The 16739-nt window shown below is 34.1% G+C and overlaps 1 protein-coding gene and 1 long non-coding RNA gene across 6 annotated transcripts in view; one reads left to right on the forward strand and one right to left on the reverse strand.

Moving 5' to 3' along the window:
* LOC143246568 (uncharacterized) lies at positions 1-6195 on the reverse strand. Of its 5 annotated transcripts, none has more exons than XR_013026040.1 (3): positions 6143-6184; positions 5085-5278; positions 1-2124 (listed from the first exon to the last, which is right to left on the reverse strand). It is a non-coding gene; the product is annotated as an uncharacterized LOC143246568 (long non-coding RNA). The 5 variants fall into 5 exon arrangements; XR_013026039.1 differs by lacking the exon at positions 6143-6184 and adding an exon at positions 5514-6115; XR_013026041.1 differs by lacking the exon at positions 5085-5278 and having other exon boundaries at positions 6143-6195.
* Positions 6196-11735: 5540 nt separating this feature from the next.
* mRNA-cap (RNA guanylyltransferase and 5'-phosphatase mRNA capping enzyme) overlaps positions 11736-16739 on the forward strand; it is a 43982-nt gene continuing 38978 nt past the window's right edge. Inside the window, exon 1 of the mRNA XM_076493501.1 lies at positions 11736-11856. The gene's annotated coding sequence lies outside the window, so the exon portion shown is untranslated. The remainder of the gene's footprint in view (positions 11857-16739) is intronic.

Here is a 16739-nt window from a genome sequence, read left to right on the forward strand (position 1 = left end):
TATTTTTGAAATAATGACTAGAAACGACTATTTATTTACAAAGGCCACCTAGACATCATATGTAAAATTGTACTTGCATACAGAAACAACAATGAAATATTGAGTTAAATTTCAACAGCTCAATGCTTATACGTATTCAAACAAGATAAAATTAAGAAAACAATTTTAAGATATTTTCAACCACAGAAATGATAGATTTAGTATGCCAACTTGATTTACAGCCAACTGAAATTTTAACAGTTAACGTCAAAAGCTCTTTATAATTTCAAAAACAAACACTGAAAAGGAGGAATGTTTCGCCACCTGTACTTAATATTTGTAATTATGAAAAGTATAATAAGTTAACAGGTGCAGGGCTTTTTATGTTTGTTTGTTTTTTGAAGTGAATATTTTTCATGTCAAAGACTTTGCTGTTTTAAACAAACAAGGTACCAAAACATGACTTGGAAGTCGTAAAACTGAATCCTTACCAAAAATCTTACCTTAGAAAAATCATGAAGTGGCAGTTAGATAATGATTTTAATATTATTTTTAATATTAGGTTGAGGAATAATTCGTGAGCGATTTTAAATAATTTCATTCAAGCATTACATGCAAGACTATACAATACTTCAATGCATGAACACATTACACCCAAAACATTTATTATGATACTTTATTTCATGTAATACCTAGGTATATAGTATGCATTGTTTTAAACGAAATTGCAAGAAATTAAATGCGAAAAGCAGATGGTGTCGAAAATGCTCGATTTTGTCCACTTGACATTCCATTTAATGAGCTGAAAATGAAAGCAAAAATTAAAGACATATGAAAATCAAACACACCATCTATTAGAGCAAAAAAATTATCTACCAAATGGCATGAAATATTTTGCGAAAGCATTTCATTTCATTTATGAATATATTTTTTTAACTTGAAAAAACGCTCACGAATTATTCCTCAACCCAATAAAAGAATCGTTGTCTGTTAATAGTAATTAGTCATTATTCATGAGTTGGCCTTCCAAATATTTCAGTCATTGTAAGATCCAGAGGCCTGGCATGGTTTAGTCCTTAGGACGCTGGGGTCTCGGAATCGAATCCGCTCGCCCTTTAAGTATGACGGTTAATCGTTGATAAAGAGTAGCCCAAGAGTTGGCGGTGGGTGGCGTTGACTAGTTACCTTCCCTCTAGTTTATCACTTGAAAATTCAGGACGGCTAACGCAGATAGCCCTCGAGAGGCTTCGCGTGAAATTAAATAAAAGAAGCGAATGAGGTATATACATAACACCTAGCAAAGACGAAAATATATCAAAGTATTCTTGACTTGACTTATACGTAATATTTATATATGTTCACGATACTGTTATGACATACATGCTATATATATTGGTTCCGAGAAGGAAGTATTGTGATAACTCATGTATATTTACTGAAAGATGACCACTTTTGAAAGAGGCGGGTTAGAATAACACGATGACCACTTCATGTAGATAAATTTTATGTTAACAAGAACAACTATATATAACAACGTAATTATCTGTCTGTTCTACAATTTCATAACAGCAATTCAAGTGAGCACTTCAAATATTAGAATCAATCCACTCATATAGAACACACTAGTACTGATTACTGTTCAATTCGTGTGAAAATATAAATACATATATAGATAATCAACTGCACTGAATATTTCTTGATTTACATCTCATTCCGTAGGCTTCAGGGCTAAATCTAATAATTGTAAAATATATCCGAAAAAAACAACAACAACATTCATTTTGTTGAATAAATCAATGTCACTAAATTAAACTAAGCTATAAATGTTAGAAAACCCTCTTCTAGGACAATAAATCTTTTATTTCGATTTATTTGTTGTCTGGATGAATTGTTTGTTAGTTCTTTTAACTCGTAGCCTCAAAGCACAGCATCAGCTTTTTGGTATGGATTCATATTTAACCTGAATCCCCTTTCTCGCTGGCGTTTTCTCGAGAGTTCAACACTTAGCCAAAACTGATAGATCAAAAACATTAGTCCAACGATGATAAGTATACCGAAAACCTGTTTTCTTCGAAAACGAAATTGGCCACCAAACATCACAGTTACAAGACATCGGGCAGTGAAGCCTTCAGGTTGTCACGTGGTCTTGAAGAAACGTTAATATAAATAAAATACCTGTTATATATACAGAGAAAATATACGAAACTTAGAAATAACAACAATAAAAACAACGAAATTCCTCACACTTACCTTATGTGTTTGCAGAAAATTCTACGCCAAAAAGAAATTAAACAATATGAAATTCTCAATAACCTCGACATTTGAAATTATTTTAGGCAGAATTAGAGTAAATTAACATTTTTTTTCTCTTTCCCTCTCTTTTTTATTATGCCCGGCATGGCCAGGTGAATTACAGTGTTCGACTCGTAGTCTAGTTCGAATCCCCGTCGCACCAAACATGCTCGCCCTTTCAGCCGTGGGGGCGTTATAATGTTACAGTCAATCCCATTATTCGTTGGCAAAAGAGTAGTCCAAGAGTTGGCGGTGGGTGGTGATGACTAGTTGCCTTCCCTCTGGTCTTACACTGCTAAATTAGAGACGGCTAGCGCAGGTAGCCCTCGAGTAGCGAAATTCCAAAACAAACAAACAAATTCTTTTTTTTATTAGCTATAATTTTTAGCCCCAGTAATACCGATCGCGGGGTGCGCGTGTGCCCGATTCGATTTTATTATTAATCAGGATATCTGCCAGCCTAGCTTCAAATTGAAATTCTTTCAAACACAATGAGGTTATCAATATATGAGACCTTGAGCGTGGCCAAATGCATCAATCGTATAAGGTTGATTTCCCGAGTCCAAAACTGTACTTAGATCTCAAATCGGTCAAGAGATGGTGGAGTTATGAGCTAAAAGTTTGTATTTAACATTTAAACAAAAAACAAACTCAAAGCCATTCTGCCAGCCACTATGCCGCAGTTAAACACATCACAGTATGTCGGGAATTTTTACAAGTATATTTGCACTGCTTTGCGCAAACATTGTAAACAAACAAACCCATCATATTGGTTTTTTGTTTGACATAAATAGTTCAGTTTCCTTTTTATTGTTTTTAGTTACGGATTTGTAATTGCTGGTATTAACTATGACTGATGTCGGATCTGGACCATACCTATGTATACCTATTTCTTACTTCGAAGTGTCGCTATGCGTAATGGCCCGGCATGGCCAAGCGTGTTGGGGCGTGCGACTCATAATCTGAACGTCGCGGATGCGCATCCCCATCGCGCCAAACATGCTTGCTCTTTCAGCCGCGGGGGCGTTATAATGTGACGGTCAATCCCACTATTCGTTGGTAAAAGAGTAGCCCAAGAGTTGGTGGTGGGTGGTGATGACTAGCTGCCTTCCCTCTTGTCTTACACTGCTAAATTAGGGACGGCTAGCACAGATAGCCCTCGAGTAGCTTTGTGCGAAATTCAAAAAACAAACAAACAAACGCTATACGTATTTGGAGTACAAGATTATAAATAGTTTTATTTATCTACTTATAAGCGAATGTGCTCGTTATAATACTTCCCACACGGAGTTGCGAGGTATTGAAATATTTTAATTTCAATAGTTTGGGCAATAATTTTGTGTTTTCACTCACCTCTTGTAGACACCAACTTCGCTCACAAGAAAAGACACTCTTATTGGAACAGCAAGTACGTTTTGTACAGTCATGCTTTTTCTAAAACTTGTACACAGAGGATAGCTAACTAGCAAGATCAGCGATCGAAAGTTAGTGTTTCATTAAAATATATTAAAAAAACAACAACACTTCGGATCAAGAACAAAAACAGGCCCGCCACTGTCGGGTGGTTAAGGCACTTGACTCGTAATCCGAGGTGCGCGGGTTCAAATTCCCGTCACACCAAATATGCTCACCCTTTCAGCCTTGGAGGCGTTATAATGTTAAGGCCAATTCCACTATTTGTTTGTAAAAGAGTAGCCCAACAGTTGGCGGTGGGTGGCGATAACTAACTGCCTTCCCTCTAGTCTTACAGTGCTAAATTAGGGACGGCTAGCGCAGATAGCCCTCGTGTAGCTTTGCGCGAAATTCAAAACAAACAAGAACAAAAATAACATAAAATGATGGATGTTTACATTTTATGCAGAGTGGGAACAAATGAGATTATTTTTAAAAACGCATTTTATTATGTTTTAGAACTCTAACTATAGAAGAATTTCATGTAAATTACAGTTTTAATAAAATAATTTGACCTTTTATAGTGCTGTGTCTAAAAAACAAATTTAACCTGCAACTAAATAATAAACGTTAGAATTCCCTCATCAGTTTTCATTATGTTAAATCTACATTTTCTAAGTTTTCGCGAACAAGATATTAGGAGAAAACATTTTCATACAGTACTTTATATCATATCAATATATCTACTTAATACATGTTGAAAAAAGATTAATGTCATGAAACATCTACGAACACAGTGGAGTAAAACGACAGAGTAATATGAATATAAAGAGTGAATTTTTACCATTTAAAAAAGGGTTTTCGCATATAAGACTTTGTTTTATTATATTTTTTTTTACATTTTCATTTAGTTTCAATTGGGGATGTCTATAAGGTCAGAGGTCACTTTGAATGATACGCTAACCCAAAAGCTGACGGTGGGTCTTACTGACCAGTTGTCATTTTCTTATCTATAACTTTAAAAGTAGGGACGGTGAGTCCAGATAGCCCTCGTACAGTTCTTGCCCGAAATCCAACTAACACCGATTCTTACGTTTCGTATTAGGTTACGCTGTTCAGAATTTAACGTTTTATTTACCCAAGCAAGACTTTTACGTCACTAATTTCCACAAATATACACCACAGATGGACATCGGTCAATGTGTACTACAGATACACCCTAAATGATTCCAATTTTTAATATGTACTAGTTATTTAATGCTTAACAGCACTGTTTGAACGAAGCATAAATATGTTGTACTTGTGGGTGTAAGCTTTGAAACAACTGATGTTAAATTTATTGTACAGTTATACATATCCCCACCCCAGTGGCTCAGCGGTAAATCTGAAGGCGTATAATAATAATAATTGGGTTTCGATACCTGCAGTAGTCACACCGCAGGTAGCTCATTGGGTATCTTTGCGCTTAACAACAGAACAGACAGACACTCAGTGTTTCGTTTCACAGTTTCTTCTGGAGCGTTCCACTATAACATAAACCATAACCGAAACTATGAAGCTTTACTAAAGATTATCAATCACGATTTTGTATTTTGATTGAAAACTTCTGAACGAACTGTAAAGAAAAAATACAAAAATCAAATACAGAAAAATAAATGTTGTTATTAGTATTACTACATGTACTGTTATGGTAACAAAATTCACTTCAACAGGCATATCCGTGTCTTATTTCGAACTATTTAGCTTTAGAGGAACTTGAATTTTCTCCCTTTATCTACAAAGGTATGAATCACTTATTTAATACGTAGTTTCTTAAATTTACTATAAAGTATAATATTTAAATTCATTACCTTAAAATATCTGTGTTTATTATCACAGTTCACAGGCATGTAAAGGACCCCAAAGCATCTACAGCAAGCGTTAGATAGTCGATTATACTGAACGTAAAATTAATAAAACCTTTTCTTAACTCTTCCATTATAGGCAGTTTTCTACTTCGCCTATTTTCTAAAACTGGGCCTATTCATGATATTAGGTCATTTTTCATGCAACAGGAATATAAACTTATGGCAATAATTTGGCCTAATAAAACTGATTTAAATAGTTTTTTTATTACCTGTCAAGTATTAATAACATGTCATAATTTAAAACCAGATTTAGGTAAATTTATCTCATTAGAGATCCATATTTAAATCACAACTAACAATTAATTTGCCATCAAATCAATAACCTCTCATAATACGAGCGCCGAGAGACGCAAACCACTCTGACGAGCAATACCTACGTATGGATATAACTAAGATTGTACATTGTGAAACACTTTGGCCACATCATCAACATATCTTCCATTTAGATATCAAATAGGAAAATGAAATATGGCAGGCATATATAATGGTTCCTACAATCACCTTCAAGCCATTAAAAATAATTCAACTGTACAGTATTGTTTTCAACCTACTTGAAGACCAAAGCAGCTTACCTTGGCGACTCTGTAACCACGCGTCAATTTGACGAAACTCAAGCTAGGGGGCGTAGAAAGCAATCTATTTAATTTTATAATAGTATGTGTCTAGAGCAGAGGAAATAAAGTTTTTAATAATATAAAAAAATATTTCGCTGACACTCGAATAAAAACAAGTTTTTAATAAAAGGGAATAAAAGAAATTAAATTTTTAAAAAAGTTGAGTAATTCCTATATAATACAGTTGGAACCAGAAAAAGACAATTTGTCGATACTGTTAGAAAGGACTTTATCCTTTATATGTTTTATTTCTATGTTTTCGAATGAAAGCATACAAATAAAATATATTGGTAAATAGTAATCCAAGAGTTGGCAATGGCTGATGTTAACTAACTGCCTTTCCTCTAGTCTATTGTTGCTAAATTACAGAGGACTAGCTTTGATATCTCTTGTGTAACTTTGGGAGAAATTCATCAAAACTAAACAGAACCATAATCGTTTTTACAAAATTGCTATTTTACGTATCATATTTATTTAAAAATACCAAATCATGGTACAGAGGTTTAGTGTTTCGTTCTCCATTAATGTGAACCATAAATTAGCGGCGGGGTATTTTGATTAGCTGCCTTTCTTCTCGCCTATCAGTGATGTCTAAAGGAGAATTCACTTTTATGAGTACAGTTTATCTGCAGTAGAAGTCACCTTTGTAAAACCAGATTTTTTTACAGTAGTGTGTAATGAAGAAATGTTTTTAAATAAAATAGTCATAACTTATAATCAAGAATATCTTTCATGCTGTTATTTTTTTCTTCAGCCTTTCAAACAGTAGTAAATTATAGGTTAGAAAATCCCTGTAATAGTGAGCAACCATTATGTCGATCAATTAATTTACACTGTACAAAACAGTTGTGTTAAAGCAATATGGTTTGTGTTCTGTGTAATACACTTCTACTGTTTGAATGTGTATAATTTGTTTGTTATGTCTCCCAGCGGAACAACGGTAAGTTGATGGATTTACAGACACACAGCAGATAGCCCAATGTGGCATTTCTTTAAAACCAAACGAATAAATTATTCGTTATTAAGCAAACGGCTATAAAAATTAGCTACTTATACTCAGCCAACTAAAGGGCATCGAAAACTGAATTTTAATGTTGTAAGCTGTGAGACTTCGCGCTGAGTCACCGGGGTGGGGGGAAAAGAGTTACAACACAAATTAAGTAACAGACAAGACAATCACTGCGGATTAACAAAATAGAACACATACGTATTTGTTGATACGCGATTTTTTGCTCACGTTTGTCCAATACTCCCACGCACACATTAAGCAAACAATATATTTAAATTAAAGTACTTTTGAATTGAAACTGCACGCAATTTTGTTTCTAGAAAACAAATTAAAACTATTATATCTTTACAACAATAAATGTAATAGTTTACATAAATCTGTGTTTGAGGAACACTGTTTATGCTAATTTATAATTTAACTTTTACAGTGTATTTTGCAAAATACCCATCAGCAAACCTCTAGTAATTAAAGGTAATGCATATATTAACAATGCTTTCTTGTATAAAAAAAACAAAGAAACAAACAAGAGTTATTTTGCAATATTTTTTAAATTAATTAAAACCATACGGTTCGTTGATTAAAAACAAGCACCTAGTAATGTGATTTTGGCAAAAATTATATTTAGATGCACAGTGTTGTGCAAATATACATAATTTCTAAGTCTGACAGCACAAGAAGGTGAATTGAAACATTATTAGGCCTGGTGGTTAGGGCACTTGATATGCAACCTACAGTTCACAGGTTCGAATCTCGTCATTGTGCAGGCGTTACAATGTGACAAAAACACAATCGTTTTTATGAAACTGCTATTTTACCCACTATGTTTATTTTAAAATGCCAGTTTATAGATTCGAGGTTCCATGTTTCGTGCCCCATTACCGACAAAACAACAAAATCACGCTCCTCAGTTTGGAGGCTGTGGGTGCGTAAAAAGAGTAATGGTCAAATACCACCGTTTTATTAAATTAAAGTAACCCATGAATTAGCGGTGCGTGGTTTAAATTAGCTGCCTTCCTTCTAGTCTACAGTATCTATTCAAAATTAAGGAGTGCTAGTGAATATAACCGTTGTAAAGCTTTACGTGACACTCAATAAAACAGTATTATTTAAAAACATGTTTTTGAAACATTTTAAATATTAAAAAACATAGAAAGCAAGATTTTTTGTCACAGTGACACCTAAACAGAAAAGGTAATTGATTCTATTAAGGAATAGCATACTTTTTAATAGACTTTTAATAGGTTTCGTTATTATTTATAGAGTTGGAATTGAACCTATGATGAGCCCCCCAGTGGCTCAGCGGTATGCCTGCGGACTTACAACGCTAAAAACCAACTTTCGATACCGGGCAGAGCATAGATAGCCCATTGTGTAGCTTTGTGCTAAATTAAAAATAACAACAAAAACCTATGATGCTTGCACAGGGTTATAATTATTATACTTAGATTGAAGCGTAAACTAATGGCCAGTGTACCGAGCTGTGAATCGAAAGGTTCAAGGTTTCTGTCGCAATCTTGAAGAACACGTTTCACATTTTTAATTACGAGTGTGTTATAAAAGTGAGAGTCAATCCTGTTATTTGGTTAAACGCTCTAAAAAAAACCCTCTAGCGGTGAATGCTACTGACTGTTTGGCTTTTTTCAGTAGTTCAAAATTAGAGAAAGCTATACTTGAACCTTAAAGATCTTTGATCTGACCAATCAATTCTTGCACAGTTTAGGTTGAAAACATTATTATCAATGTTTTAGATTAGCGAATTTATGTATTAATTAAAGTTAATTTTCCAAAAATGTACAAGACTTTCAAAAAATGTTTTCTGAATTGAAAACTGGCTTACACTCTAATAATGAACAGTAGTTGGTTATTTTTGAATTTCGCGCAAAGCTACACAAGGGCTATCTGCGCTAGTCGTTCCTAATTTAGCAGTGTAAAACTAGAGGGAAGGCGGCTAGTCATCATCACCCACCACCAACTCTTGGGCGACTCTTTTACCAACGAATAGTGGGGTTGATCGTTACATTATAGCGCCCCACGGCTGAAAGGCCGAACATGTTTGGTTTGAGGGGGATTCGAACTCGCGACCCTCAGATTACGAGGCGAGCGCCCTAACTACCTGCCCATATCGGCAGTTGTAACCTTTTTTTAGGAACGTTTTGGAATTACGTATATTTCATCTTTGGCAAAGCTATGAAAACAACAAACTGAATAATGTTTAGTGTAATTACTATGGCACGTATAGGCCATTGTGTAGCTTTGTGCTTAACTTCAAGGAAACAAACTTACCTTATAACAGATAATCAGATGTAAGGTAACCAGAAGTTAATAGTAATCGTTTATGAAATTAATATTAACCCAACAGCATGACTGCCAGAATTATCGTCATCCCATAGCTGAAAGTCCGTAATTTAGCAGTGAAAGACAATAAAGAAGCCCCCAATGGTTCAGCAGTATGTCTAAGGACTTACAACGCTTAAAACTGGGTTTCAATACCCGTGGTAGGCAGAGCACAGATAGCTCATTGTGTAGCTTTGTACTTAATTCAAAACAACAACGACAAGAGAGAAGGCATACAATTAATACCACCCACCGCCAAATTTGGGGCTACTCTTTTACCAGTAATTAGCAGAATTAACCATGATATTACAATGCTCCCACGAGTGAAATACTGAACAGGTTTGGTGTGGAAGATTTGAATCCGTGACTTACAGTGGAGCTTCCTTATCACCAAGCCATGCCAGGCCTGCGTCTTGGTCAAGAGATATAGTCTTGTGAATTAATTCATTGCCTGACAGGGATTCTCTATTTTATGTCAAGTGTTATTTAAACTGGTCTATACTAAAATCCATTTGATATATGTGTTTTTCACTGCAGGATGGTTGGAATATAGAGGTTACGGCTACCCTTATGTTGAATAATAATGACCAGTCATGGGTAATGGTAGCTGTTACAAGTGAATCTCATGTTTCATGTTCAGTAAGAAATGTTACCCCAACTCTCGGTCTACTCTTTCATTAATGACTAATGGAATTTATTGTTACGTTATAATGTCCCTTCGGCTGAAAGGGCGATCAAGTTTGGTGGGATGGAGATTTGAATCCGCAACCCTCAGTTTGCGAGTCGAGCGCCCAAATCACATGGCTATTCGTTGGTAAGAGTAGTCCAAGAGCTGACAGTGGATGTTGATGACATTCTCTCGACTCTTTCTCTACTATATTAGTGACGGGTAGCACAGATATTCCTCATGTAGTTTTTTGCGAAATTAAAAAACAACAAATTTACCAGAGTATTTCCATTTCTTAATAGATATTATAATTTATCTCAGGCAAGTATGCGATTAATATTTTACTATTACGATTTCAAATAGCCGGAAATGTTGATTTAAATTTAGGGTTAATTGAATGCGGATATGTATGAGATTTACTATATTTGCCAACTAGCTTGATACGCACAATTTTCTTTCTTTACACAACTATGTTTTAATATACAAAGAGCAATAATTTTTTAATAACAGTTATTACAAATAATGATAAGAAATAATAATTTATATACGAAAGTTTTCCAAACTTGCAAATATTACTGAGCCGTCTATCTGGTTTGGAACTAAAATTTCATCGACGGTTCTCGATGAGCAAATTAATTCCATGTTGATACACAAATACACTTCAATGGACAGGAAGCTAAGTAGTTTCTTCACACGTGAGATTTTCCCGACAAAAATATCTAATGTCCTCATAGAAATACTGAAGTCCGAAGTTAATTCACTAAAGTTAAACGGTTTGCAATGTTCGAAATATATAAACGTTCCTGATCAAATATCTGTAGTTCTCCAATTAATAAGGGTTTATCACAGATACAGCTTATGAGATTGATAGTATATTAACTGTAGCTAAACAACAATATAAAAATGTCTCTTGGCGTGTCGATTTATTAACTATTAGGGAGAGGTTCTTGAAAGTTCAGTTAATAACAATATTCGAAGATACTCTAGTGCTTTCGTGAAATATATATTGTTGATTCTTACAGACGAGAATCTTCTAAATATTTAGAAAATAGGTAGGACTTTTACAGTACACATTTAACATTATAAGTTACATGCATTACTAAATAAATATCACCACCCGTCGCCAACTCTTGAACTACCCTTTTACCAACAAATAGTGGGATTGACTGTAACATTATACGTCCTCACGGCTGAAAGGGCGAGCTTGTTTGGTGTGATGGGGATTCGAACCCGCGTTTCACAGATTATTAGTAGAGTGTCTTAATCACCTGGCGAAGGTAACTTTTCACATCATAAAAATGTTTATAAAAAATTTTTTTTGAGGAACTTGTTTTGTCTCAAAAATTATGTATAATTAGTTAAATCGCATCTTCGATGCTGTTTCTATAATAACTCCCTCAAATGTAGAAATTCTTGTAACTTCTAAATGAGAATACGGAATTTATGTACATGTATAGTGTGTGTGTGTATATATATATATATATATACACTACCAAAATAATATAAGGATAAAAATATGTTTACGCCAGTACTTGCAGACTAATTTATAGAAATATGTTTATGCATATTTAGCTATAGTATATTATTTTAATTTTATCTCAGGATAATGTAATAACAGATGTCAGGGTAGTGCATTTGGAGGCAATATGGAGTAGAATCAACGTAAGCTAAATATTTATATATTTAGGCTTAAAAACAATAATTTATTTGCATCATATATTTAAATAAAGTATGTAAATTGGTTAATGTTTTACTCTGAGCCCACAAACGTTTAAACACGGCTCGAATGTAATTACACTGTTTACAAATCATTCTATAATAATTTAACAGAAGTAGTAATTAGGAAGTCTCACATTTTCACTGTTTACACTTTTTAAAGGTATTTTTGCTTTAGTTTACCATTACCACTGTATCAGCAGAGCTGAAGGTTGAAGTTATAATTCATATTTAGAATTGTTTGTAAACAACGATTCACCATCATTTTCAAATTTCTCTAGTAAATATGTTTTCATGAAACTGATGTCTACACGAATAGATTTTTTTATTATTTCTGTCACTGCAAAACTCGCAATTGAATAAATCATTCAGTAAATGAATAAATATATATAAAATGAAATGGAAAAAGCCATTAGACGTAGTTATGGGTAATCCTATGCATATACACTACTAATAAGAGCTGTTGGCTATTAGTCGTGTATTTGTTAGAAATTGTATTCTAATACGTATGACCAAAAGAATTTTCTTTTGATAATTACTACAATAGTAGTTAGCATGAAATTAATCAGTATGACACCTCAAAACAAATTGAAAAATGATATATATCTTATAACAAATAATGAAGTGATACAGATGTATTTGAATTGAGGTCTGTAGGATAAAAGAAACTATTAAACATCTATAACTACAATATCAGATCAACACTATAAGTACAGAGAACTATTAAAACTGAAAAACTAGATGTAATAAAAAGAAATGAGCCAAGGCATGTAAACTGGATTCAGCAACATTGTAAGTTTTAAAGAGTGTAATAGCTTTTTGTTACTAATACATCCTAATTCCCTGTAACCGTATTAACATCTTGTAAGGAATCAATTTATACACACACATGCTTTGTTTTTCACATTGTAAAAGTGCATTTGTTCCATTCATGTACAGTTTTCATAATTATTTACATTGTATATTTAATCATCAGTTATAAGAGCTTTCTTATTAATATTATTGGTGTTTATTATTTATAATACTTATTATTGGGTGTTAGGGATAATTTAAAGTACACATATTTTTGGTAGTTGAATATGGCTGTCATTTAAAGTATGTGGGCATCCCAAATTGGGGGTTTATTATTTAAATCTGGGTATTCTGCATAATTTTTAGTATGCCATCAGTGTACAGTATCAAGGAGCTAGGTTGTAGGATTGGGGTAAGTAGGAAGTAAACATCATTTTGGTACTGTGGAAAATATTGTCTAAATCTGTATTTATCATATTTATGCCTGTGATATGTTTAAATCAGTATGTGAATGTAATTTTGTCAACAGAGTAATAAATGTATTTGTAATTCTCAAAGTAGTATTATGTGTCTTCATCTGTATCGATTTGAACTAGCAACAACATTAATAACTTGTGGTGTGATGTTAGAATAATCGTTCGAGTGAAGTACACTGAAAGGTTTTATGGTAACATTGTTATGATGAAAAAGAAATATAAATAGTAAAACACAGATATATTTATTGCAAATGAATAATTTGATTTAAAGCCATTATACTAAAGAATATGCCCTTTAAACTGGAAATGGTGTACAACTGTAGAATTAAAACAAGATGGAAAAGTTAAAATCTGATTAAAAAATATACAATAGATCATTAGGGTTTAGTGAGAAAGTGTAAATACATGGTTAGGGAACAGAAACCATGTCATGTATGTCTGTATTGATAAATTCCAACATTCATAACATTTTTGTTTTGCTATTACTTTAAATTATCTGTGTTTATGATTCTATGTACAAGTGAACTGAATAATATACTTCGCATTTGCAACCAGTACTGATGGTAGGAAGTCATCTTATTAAAGAAGTAATAAATATATAATTATTTATGAGATTTTAAGGTCTTTCACAGGAATCACGAAATGAAGGAGGGATAAGTCATTTTTATTCATTATAAGTTGACTGAATTCTTATTAAAAGGATTATGTCCTGGGGGCTGTTGAAAATGTACAGGATGGCCCTAAGTCTCTACCCATCCATATGTTGTTATGTTATATTCAATAATACCAATGATGAGTTGAAGGCAGCTGTTACCATGGCATTTGGAACAATAACCCCTGCTACGTTGAGGAAAATGTCTCACAGAACGTGGCGTCGCATAATGTTATGCAGCGAGAATGAGGGACAGCACACAGATATACTGGATACATAAGATATATGGATGGGTAGGGTCTTACGACCCACCCTGTAGTGTGCTTAGGACCATATGAGAGTCCTGAAAGAAAAAGAGGAATTACAAAAAATATATATATTTGCATTTTTGTGGGACTTAAGATCAGATTTAATGCAGCTAAAACCAGTTTTTCACTCAAGATTAGTTATACTGTCAGTAATGCTTATTTTAAATAAACTAACTGGATAAATTTATTTCTTTTCAAGGTTAAAGTATTTTTCTTTACTCTTAAATTAAGTGTATTCAAGCAATAAGCTTCAAGCTCTTTTACCACCTGCATCAAAATCTTACCCCATTTAAGAAACATCAAAGTCTGTTTCTGGCTAAAAGCTTCTTCCTTTCTAGCTTTAATACACCTAGAGTTATCCATTATTTTCCAACTTTAACCATTAAACAGTGGCCATCATCAATTGATGTTGCTACCTGTAACATTTCTGCTGTTTAAGGGTTAAATGTTTAAACTCATTTTCTGTGTAGTGACCTGGTACTTGGAGTGTACAGGGTTTTTTTTTCAGTAAGAGAAATACACTCTACCCCAGAATCTTTGTATCATGAACCAATTTAAATGTATCACAATAATTTAAACTATACCTATGAGAGATTCTACTGTCACATTTTCCTTATTCAAATAATTCCTATTTATTACCACATGTTTTGGTTTTCGACACAATCTCTTACCACAGATAGCTTTTCTCGACTTATTCTGCCCTCTGTAGGTGCAAATTTTTGTTTGTCACTCCCCTTGATACTCTCACCTACTCTCACGTGAGGAATCTGCATGCTATCTTGCATATGATCATGTAGCAACTCTCCACCAATACGAATATGACATAACTGCTACCATCGCTAATGTCCTCTCTTTCCTTTACCTTATAATCACTTTTCAATTGGGATTTATATTGCTAGAACATATTTTTGCATGTGTTATCATACTGATTGGTTTCATTGGATAGTTCTGTCAGTTTTCTTACTGAAGTTTTGAATGTTATTCAAAGCCTTGTATTTTTTTCTAGGTTTTACTGTTTTGGATTTGAATATAGACCTTCACTTCTTTTTCATGGTTAAATCCACTCATCAAGATCTTGCAATACCGTGTTGTAATTACCCCTGCTTCTGTGATTACTACATTTGATCTTCTTGTCACTTCAGTGGCATCAGGACAGGCTTTATTGGTAATGCCTGTCTTTATCCAGTCTTCTTTGTCACTTGATGATTGTCATCTTGCACCATGTAAGGGTATGCCTGAAGATGGGGATGAAGGTTTGAGAAGCCTGTTTCCTCTTCCTGCCTGTGCTTCATAGTCACATTTCATTTTGTGAGAGATGACCAGGTCCCCCCCTTCCCCAAGTTTGTTATAATTTTACCTCTCCCTGTTAGCAGGAAGACATCATCAATTGAAAATGTTTGCAATTGATGTCCACTGTACCAGAGTTCACTGTTCCTGTATGGTCCTTTTCCTGCTCATATTTCTTGCCCAAAACTTTGGCCATGCAGGAGGGTAATTCTGCCTTCACACCTACCTCCTTTATTTTTGTATCACACTTTTATGACCATTCTGACCCTGCTAGTCTCCTCTTACCTATTTATGGATCTCTGCTGTTATTTAGCACACACTGCTTTCTTTCATGGTTCCTATACCTGTTTGGTTATTTTCCTTATGGGTTTGATTTTTCAGTTTCTTTGCTTGGTTTAATCTTCCATTTCACTGGTTATTTTTTGTCATTTCTATGTCTCTTTACAACAAATCTGACTTCTTACCATTTCCCACACTGTTCATTTCTGTCATCTGTTGGAGAGCATAATTTGTTATGTTCACCACTTAGTCATTTTTGGTTCTACAGGTTTTTGTCTTCTTTCCACTAGCATTTTGTGCTTCATGACTTCTCTGTGAGTTGGTAAGTGCTCCTGTTTCTTTGCAGGGGTTCTTTTTCAGATCTTAAGATTCTGTTTTGAAGCAAGTGTTGCCTGACCAGGTATGCTTATTTTGAAATCCATATTGTAAGACCTGTGTGTGAAATATGCTCACTGTTGATATGGGATGCTCCACAAGACTGCTTCTAGGTATTCCTCTTAGTATTTTGGTTCATAAGGATGTTTGCCCCAGATCATCACTCATAGCTTAATAAAAGTAAAGCAGATGAGGATTTTGCTCAGCCCTGATGATCCATGTATCCTATGCCACTGGATCAGTCTGCATTTTTGAAATAAGGTGTAATCGTTTTTATTGCTCCATCTCTATTGCAACATTCCTTTGGACTTTTCAACATGCTTTTTTGCATCTTATTATTATAGAATATGAGAGTTCTTGCCACCAACCACTTCTTAGCTACTTGAAGATTGACCATGAAGGCTTTCTCCTGAATGTGCTTAATCCCATTCAGTTGAGAGTGAAGCAGTGAGTGGTGTTCTACCAGTGTAATTGGTATTGACACCTTTCCTGCCATGGATCTTATGTATGATTCCAGATGCTGATGGATGATACATACCACCAATATGTAATTTGCCCTTTTGGCTGAGGCACACTCCTTCCTACTCCCCTCCAGATGTTGGTTCCTGGTGAATAAATATGGTTATGGTCAGAGTTGGACCAGCCACATAAGTCCTCGTG

The sequence above is a fragment of the Tachypleus tridentatus genome, chromosome 3 (genome assembly GCF_004210375.1).
Source record: "Tachypleus tridentatus isolate NWPU-2018 chromosome 3, ASM421037v1, whole genome shotgun sequence".
Lineage (NCBI taxonomy): Eukaryota > Metazoa > Arthropoda > Merostomata > Xiphosura > Limulidae > Tachypleus > Tachypleus tridentatus.